Raw genomic sequence first — 9041 nt, forward strand, 5'->3', positions numbered from 1 at the left:
TTCCTTGCACACCTATGAATATCTTGTGGAAGTCTGTTCTTCACAGATACCAATTTGGGAAATACTGTACTTTCTGTGAGGGTAAAAAGAGAGAGCCTGTCAAGTGCCTAGCTGAAATTCAGACACAGATGTCCTCAGCATTTTTCTTGTCTCCCACTCTAGTAATTTTATCAAGAAAGAGAATGAGTTAGGTCTGGCTTGAATTGTTATCACAAATCCATGCTGGCTCCAAACAGACCAAGTTTGATTTTTTTTTCTCAATTCCTTCCTTGCCCAGAATCAACACAGGCTCTGAGTTTAATTAATGAAACCCGCCCTGTCCCACGCCTCATCTCTACAGTGTGTTAAGTCAATATTAGCTGGTCTCTACCTTCTAATACCTTCTCTTTTCAGAGGCACCTTCAATTCCAATGACATCCAGTCACTTGCTTCTGTGGTTCTGTCTCTTGTGGATGTTAACATGGGCTGCGTCTGATCAAAATGGACGCCTCCATTTTTGAGCCGGATTCACACAATCTTGGTTTCTTGGTCCACATCTGAGTCTTGTCTTTGTGTGTCTGGATTACCAGTATCACCCCACAGGAAATAACATGTAAGGAATGCACATCCTAGAATTTCTGTCGTTTCTGCCCTTTCAGGGGCTCTGGATACAAATATCTTTGTTTTTAATAGCCTCCATTTGCTGTGATCACGCACAAAAGCTCTTTTTGTCAATTGTGTTTGAAAACTTGGTCTTACTTTCAGATTTTAGCCTGCCTGGCACTCTTCCTGCCACTTACCTGTGCCAACTGTCTACTCCCTTCTCTTCCCCAGTGGGTGTCAGAATCCGGCCAGCCTTCTTTCTCTCCTGTCACCTCTTGTCACAGAGTTACTAAGAAATCTTGTTCAGCTGACCTTATTGAGGTCACTTTTTTAAGGGTTTGATCTCCCTGTCAGTGGTTGCGGCATCTCCTCAGATGAAACCGTTTATCTTCTCCCCTACTGCCTTCCTTCCTTCTTTTTGTGTTAAGGTTGGAACTCGGTACCCTACGGCCTCTGGCCAAGTGCTGAGCCCCCCCTGAAAGCACTGATTCCTTGTACACACCCTCCCTTCTCCATTCAGCCTTACTCCTCTCTCTCTCTGTGTCTGTGAACACACATGTTCGTATGTGTGTTCAGAGGTCTACGTTGCATGCCTTCCCTAACTGCCCTCTACTTTATCTTTGAGGCAGCGTCTCTCACAGAGCACGGAGTGTGCCGGAGGGCTTGCTCAGCCAGGCTAGCCTAATACCCACCTGTGGTGTTTTTTTTAGTTCCCTGGTGTTGGCACCACAGGCACATTCCACCACACCTGCCTTTTTCACATGTGCCTGGGAGTTGAACTCAGGTCTCACACTTGCATGGCCAGCCCTTTACTGCCTGAGCCATTTACCTAGCCCTTGGCTTCTCTTCTTAAACCCCACTTGACTCTGATTTTTCTGTCTCCACTATTCTTCCTTCAGAGAGATGAGATAATTAGCCAACCGCGTCAAGTTATCAATCTTATCAACAAAAATGGCCGACTTGCCCAGCAAGAATTGTTCTTGGCAGGCAACTTATGCTTTATATTGCCATACAGTGCTAGAAAAGTGAGGACTGTGAGGGTAATGCAATTAAAGCAGGCACATAAATAAATAAAATCAATTAAAGCAGGTTTGTTGTGATAATTAGCCTGGTTTACAATAGGGCATTTGGAAACTCACAGGCCTTCCATGCTTTAGGGTGATAGCCATTATTTCTAGCTGTAGCTCCTGAGTTATTCTGTAAATATAGTACAAGGAATGAATTTTAATAATCGATTTTTTTGTTATAAATTATGCATTTTTGGAAAACACAATACATTTTATTTGTGAAATTCATTAATTCTTTCAGTTTTTCTTATCGATCATCCATCGAGTGGTTTAGCTCATGTTTTAGCCAATGAGAAACAGATTGTGGGTTGCTACAACAAGAACAGATCAAAGGGCGGAGCTGAGAGGTTTCGGACACAGGACCCTCCCTTCTTGGGTGTGAGGTTGGCAGGGACAGAGGGGCTGCTGCGAAGGTGCTCTGGCTGAATAAACTTCTCAGTCTACATAAGCAGGAAAGGTCAATGTCATTCAAAGTTTTGCCGCTGAGATAATAGTTTTTACTTTTCTTTTCCCACCAGTTTCTTATTTTGAAATGTTGTCTTTGGCATTGTTGTTAAAATTAGTTGTTTCCCTTTTCTGTCTATTTGTCTACCTGCCTATGTGGCTCTCTACTAAAAGCTTCCAAGAAGTATGAGCTAATTGCTAATAATTCATCCTGTTGATATATCTTATCAGAAATGATTAATTTTTTGATTATGTTTTTTTAAATAATTTATTTAATTTTATTCTTTGTGCATTGGTATGAAGGTGTCAGAACTGCAGTTACAGACAGTTGTGAGCTACCATGTGGCTGCTGGGAGTTGAACCTGGGTCCTTTGGAAGAGCAGGCAGCTCTCTTAACCACTGAGCCATCTCTCCAGCCCTGATTATGATTTTATTGTTCTTTCAAATTTGCACGTATGTACATGTTCATATGTGTGCAAGTACTGTGGCCATGCACCCTGCTGATCTCTCTCTCTATAAAACCTCACCAGAAATATTTGTGTTTTATGAATTTGCATGTATGGTACATGTTTGAGTATGTGTGTGTATATACCATGGCCGTGCATCCTGTTGATATATATCTCACCAGAAATGATTACACTTTTATTAATTTTCATGTATGGTGCATGTTCATGTGTGTGTACCAGGGCTATGCACATGCATGCGTGTGGAGGCTAGAGTTTGATGCCAGCTTCTTCCTCACTGCTCTCTACTTAATTTAAAAATTTAATTTTTTTATTTTGGAAATTTTATTTTGTTTGTATTTGTATATGTGTGTGTGTGTGTGTGTGTGTGTGTGTGTGTGTATCTGGGTATGCTCAACTGCGTACAGTACCCTCAGAGGCCAGAAGAAGGTGTTTTACTCCCTGGGGCTGGAGTTTCAGGAAGTGGGTGGTGGGAATTGAACTCTGTTCCTCTGCAGCATCCACAGCTTTCTCAGGCCCCAGGAAAAATTAAGGTTGGCGTTTTGTTGAGCTTTTCAGCCTTATCATGATTCAGTCAAGCACAGAGTCATTTAGACTCATGATTCCTGAAGAGCAGCCCCAAGATTGTGCAAGACCCTAAGCTCAAAGGGTTATAGTCTCATTAGTATTCAAATATTCATCATATTTCACAGTAATCCTTTAATCTGTGATTAAAAACAACAACAGTTCCTGATATTGTAAAGGAAATATGGAAAACTGAGCTTAGGCAGCAGTCACGTTGCAGACAGCCTCTCCTCCATCCCAGCGCCTCTGATGTCTGTCTGGATGGCCCCGCCTGTCCCCACAGCCAAGGTGTCAGGGGCTCTGTTGAAATCTGGTGGAATCTTCAGGAGACGGCACCTATCAAGAGATCTTTGGGTCGGCAGTGGTGATGCACCCTCAGAGCGGATGGTGAGGCTCTGCCTTTCACTTCTTGCCCGGTGCCCTCTCTACGGTGAGTGTGCAGCCTCATCATCAACCTACAGTAACAGGAACAAAAGTTCCCAGTCGGGGGTCACCAAAGCTGTGAGCCACAACCAGCCTTCTCTCCCGGTGGGCCGCTGACTCAGTTTCTTGGACAGGCAACTAAGAGGCACGATGACGAGGGTTCCGGCGGGTGTGGGTGTGTTTGTCCCAGTTCCTCCTCATGATGCAGTGCAGAGAGACGAGAGACCTGCATGGCATATGCAGTGAAGAGGAAAGGGAGGGACGGGAGCTCACCTGTGAGGCTGGGTGGGTGACTTTGTTCTTCCCTCTTCTTCACAGTCTCAGAGATGGAGGGCCTTCAAGTGATGACAGAGGGAGGCTAAACAATCATGTATCTTAGTGTATAAACATACAACACATGTATGTAGCCCTATGTATATGAATTTTAATTTTTTCGAGACCGTGTATTTTTATCACATTATTTTCCCTTCTGCACCTCCTCCCAGCTCCTCCTCTACTTCCCTATCCATCCAACTTCATCTCTTTTCTCTCTGTATTTAAGTATGGAGGGTGGGAAAAGCCTATTTATTTGAAAAACCATAATTATTTTACCCTAGATTTTTATTTTTTAACCAGATTTTAAAATTGGCTATTTTATTGGTGTGTAATTATCCAACTTGTAGTTAATAATGTAATTTCTAGAGGTAATTGAGCTAGAAACAATTTAGCAATACCTACCAAGTATAAAAAACCTATTAGGTATGACACATTCACAAACATCTTTCTAGTCTTTGTGTTACAGAGGGCATCAGACTTTTTTTTTTTTTTTTTTTTTTTTTTCTTTTCATGAGACAGGTTTCTCTGTGTCCTGGGCTCACTTTGTAGACCAAGCTGGCCTCGAACTCACAGAGATCTGCCTGCCTCTGCCTCCCTGAGTGCTGGGTTTACAGGCATGTGCCACCATGCCCAGCTCTATGGAACTTTTTTTTTCTTTTTTAGCTTGGCACAGATTTATTATCTTACAATTGAAGAGGTTACAAGTCCAAAGTGGGTTTCATGGGGCTCTCCCTGGGGCTGCACTTGTCTGGAGAACCCATTTTCTGTTTCTCCAGGCCACCTGCGCCCTGCACATACTCCACCTCTTCCGTCTTTCACAATCCTCTGCTCTCTTGCATAGTCAAAGGTAATTTTCCAGTCTCAAAAATTCTCAATTTTAAGCCAGGCACAGTGGCACACTACTGTAATCCTAGCATTTGGGAGGTAGAGGCAGGTGGAATGCTGTGCGTTTGAGGCCAGCCTGGTCTACAAAACCATCCAGAACAGCCAAGGCAACACAGAGAAACATTGTCTCAAAAAACCAACAAAACAAAATATCAATTTTCCATACTTTAGTCCTAACACTTGGGAGGCAGTGGGAGAACAGATCTTTGTGAGTCCTGGCCATCCAGGGCTGGTGAGACCCCATCTCAAAAAATTAAAAAAAAGTCAATGTCACCACTTCTGCACAACCCCCTCTCCCCGTGCCACCTAAGGTCATATTCAGGGGGTCCGGGGCTCGAGATGTGGGTATCTCTGTGGATCAATTTTCTGCCCTCTCCAGGTTGTCATCAGTGAAGCACCCCCAGAAAGGAGCGAGGGAAGAAATCAATGTTAGATCGGCCAAGTCTGAGGGACCTGGAGATATCATACCCCAGGAAGCACTGGGTGTCACCAAACTCTCCGGAACAATCATTTGGACTATGGACATGACTGGATTTTACCCGTCCCAGGACATCAGCTTTTCACTCTGAGAGCAGTACCTTCCACGAACTGGAGGGTTCCTGCTGTCTTATGGACACACTAAGTCAGCTGTCTTCGAAACTGTGGTCTAGGCTGGTGGTAAACAGGCTTTGTCAGGGAAGTTGGGGCTCTCTGCATCAAGCACTCCCAACCAAGCGAGAGCTGAGCCCTACTTTCCCAGTTCCTAGCCTGGATCTCATTACCCTGTAGCTCTCAGGGTGCCTCTCATGGACAGGTGAGGTGGGCACACAGCAGTACTGGTGGGGTGAGGACTGTTAGGTCTCTGTCTGCCTCTCACAGGCCCCACTGCACTCAGAGTTCCTGGAAGCACAACAGTCCAGTAGTGTTTCCTCAAGGCACTAGGAAGTCACTGCCCCTCTCTGAGCCTGTGTAACGCATGGTCGCTGTGAGGCGCTGCTAAGTTTACACTTCACCTCAGAGCTATGAAAACTACTTCAAGGGAGAGAAAAATCAGACTAGGGAAGAGAGGAGAGCCCATGTTTAAGAGGCTTCCTGTGCACTCTTGATGGGACCTCAAAGTCTTCCAAATGTCCCAGCCGCAAGGGCCTGCCAGGACAGAGGAGTGAGTTCCTAAGAGCCGGTCATCAGCCGTCCTGCAGGAAAGCCTGGAGGGCAGACTGACTGACGTGTGGGTTGGACAGCCACAGGGTACCTGATGGTACCCTGCCCCCAGGGATGGGAAATAAAACTGAGGTGGTCCAGATAGCAGAAGCATCTGAGTTTCTTGGGAGGAAACTCAAAGACCCAGGCGAATCAGGCAAGAGCTACAGAGACCCGGGTTCTGACTATAAGCACAATCAACGGGTTTGGAATTGCAGAACTGGCTGCCTGGAGGGTCCGGCTTCCGGCAATAAACTCCATCCCAGAAGTAGCCTTCACTCACCCAGGTCTGCATCTGGGCACGGGGAAAGGGTCCACACAGCTCAGCATCCCCGTGCTCTCTCACTTACATTCTCACATCACAGCCACCAGACCATCTCCTGTTGACTCTTCTCGATGGGTAGGGGTTGGAGTTTCCAGCTCCCTGATGCTACTTCCTCAGCAAACATGTCCGGGAAGGATGGAGGTGTGGGACCATCAGATCCCTGGGTTGGACACCCCAAACCTGTCAGTCGCAGAGCCAACTGTCCCCTGGTTTTCTGTTACACACCAGGGTTGCCTGAACCACCATTTGATCAGCCAACCCCAAAGGCAGTCTAGGCGCTGGGGAGAACTGGGCCGTCCAGTCCCTTGCTGTCCTCCTTGCCTCCTCCTTGGACCACCAGCCGCCTATGTGCCCAGCTACTGTCTCTCTTGGCAACAACAGCTCCAAATGCCCCTCCAGGAAGGCTTGGGCACTCACTGGAGTCTGAGCCTGGCTGTCTTCCTCCTCTGAGTCGGAAACCTGGGCTTATCAAGGGGCCGATCTTGGTCTTTGCCCGGGCCGTGTCCAGCCAGCTGCCTGGGATCTGCGTGTCCTGGTTCAGGAAGTGGTTCCGTCAGCATCGGAGCAGCCTTTGTCCACCTCTTTCTGCAGGGTGAAGGCTGTGGTCCTCACACTCCCTTACTGGGGAGAGTTCTGCCTCCTGACCTCCTACGTCCTCTCCTCCTCCTTGTCTTTCTCCTTCTCCTTCCCTCCTCCTCTTCCTCACCCTCTAAAGAGCGTTTGCCTTTGAAGTGCCTCCCAGGACCCCCTGCTCCAGCCACAGGGTCCACCAGCTTCTTTTTGGCAACGCTGATTTCATCTTCACCATCCTCATCGCCCACACCTTGAAAAGTCACTTCTCTCTTTGGCATGACTGGCAGTCGACTCCTCCAGCCACCGGCATTCACCTAGGAACCTCCACGGGACATTTTAATGTACATACTCTGACAGCAGAAAATTAGGGTTGTGGATCATTTGGAACAGAGCTTGCCTAGGTTCAGCTCCCAGTGATGAAACGGGAAAGAAAAGAAAAAAGCAGATTTCAGAGGCGTTAGTAACTTTCCTAATGTCACATAGCGAGAAAGTTTCAAGTTTAAATTCATTCTCTGTTTCCTTCAAAGCCTCCCTCCTTTCCTTTCGATATCATGTCTCTTTGTAACAGAGAATGCCGCCACTCTGCCTGTCTTTAGGCTTTTGGCTTAACCTAGGTGTGGTGCCAGCCATGTATTATTTTAATTCCCCAGGGAAGGTTTTGACTTCATTGGATTTTCAAGTGCCTAGAACTAGAGGTACCCAGCATTTTAAGAAGAAGAAGAAAAAAAAATGCCACTGCGCTTAGGAAGTTTGATCATTGCAGTAAAATGCTTTTGGGTATACTTTGGAAAGCGACTGCAAAGCAATTAACTTTGACTGGGAAAGAAGAAGACAAGCAGGTGGTAAAAATAGATTTGAAAAAAAAAAAAGACTCATAAAAGAACATCGCAATATCAAGGGGTTCCCGAGGCAGCTCTGGGGTGTTTGGGAAAGATAGATGGGTCTATTTTTTAATCACACCCGACTTTTTTCCTCTTCCTGTGTAAGCTTCTGGGGGGTACAGACATATTTTTTTTTTTTTTCATCTTGGGACATCCAAGGATTACACAGGTATTCAAACAGGTTTGAACACTTGTACCAAACATTTAATAAATGCTTCTGAGATGATCAGTTCAAAGGCCAGTTGTACTAAGAAAGATGCCAAAGTTTTCTTCTGAATGTGCATGTTCATGTGTGTGTGTGGGCATACATGTTCATGTGTGTGTGTGGGCATACATGTTCATGTGTGTGTGTGGGCATACATGTTCATGTGTGTGTGTGGGCATACATGTTCATGTGTGCGCAGGCATGATGGGGGTCAGAAGACACCCTTGGGTGCCAAGTCTTCATTATCTTTCTTTTTAAGATGAGGATCTCACTGGAATGGAACTTATCAAGGAAGTGAGGCTGTCTGACCAGCGAACCTCAGGATCTGCTTGTCTGCCTTCCCAGTATTGGGATTACAGAAACTTACCTCACTGCCCCGCTTTTATGAACCAACACCTTTCTGACTGAGCTTCCTGGATAGCCGTGGTGTACAGAAATTTTAGATTTATTTTGTATAAATTGAAGCAAAGTCTGGCTGCTAGACTCAGTGACCATGTCATTTACGGGCCCAATGCTCCTCCGTCCAGTTTGTCTAGAGAGACATTTGTAGTTCATGGGGTACAATACCAAACCTAATCTTCAATCACATCCTACCTGTACCACTGCAGAGGCTCTCTGGCGCTGCTTCCGCATCAGAAGGTGCCTGGTCTACAGAGCTGTACAGTAAGATGGCATAAGACCGCGGAAGTCTCCCCATCATGCGTCAGGCAAGACCGTGCAAGCAGCTTTCCCGGTAGGACTCCTGATGGGAATGCCACGCACCAACAAATTCTATCAGCAACCAGGAGCCTAGCAAAGCCATAGCCTTGAGGCAGGGTGAGGCGATGTGTGAGAAACAGATGTTCAGTAGCTTCCTTCCTGTGGTCATTCCTGATAAACGGCCCTTAGGCCTGGGGCAGCTTCCGCTGACGAGACTATGGAAGCAGTTGGGTGGACAGAAAGTGCCTAGACCTGATGATCTTACATTGGAGAGTCCGCCTAGAGACGAACAACCAATAGCAGGCTCGGAGATGGTGTGAAGGAACCTGATTGGTTGCCCCAAACTGTATCACCTGCTCTCTCTTCCGGAATAAATGAGTCTGCATACACTCACCCTCGGCTTGCATTCACCCGACTCCCAGGGTCTGAATGATG

General features: G+C 46.3%; 1 pseudogene; it reads right to left on the minus strand.

The window, feature by feature from the left end:
- Positions 1 to 5815: 5815 nt before the first annotated feature.
- On the minus strand, positions 5816 to 7952 carry LOC110559109 (CD2 antigen cytoplasmic tail-binding protein 2-like; annotated as a pseudogene).
- Between the last annotated feature and the right edge of the window lie 1089 nt (positions 7953 to 9041).

The sequence above is a fragment of the Meriones unguiculatus genome, chromosome 5, assembly GCF_030254825.1.
Source record: "Meriones unguiculatus strain TT.TT164.6M chromosome 5, Bangor_MerUng_6.1, whole genome shotgun sequence".
NCBI lineage: Eukaryota > Metazoa > Chordata > Mammalia > Rodentia > Muridae > Meriones > Meriones unguiculatus.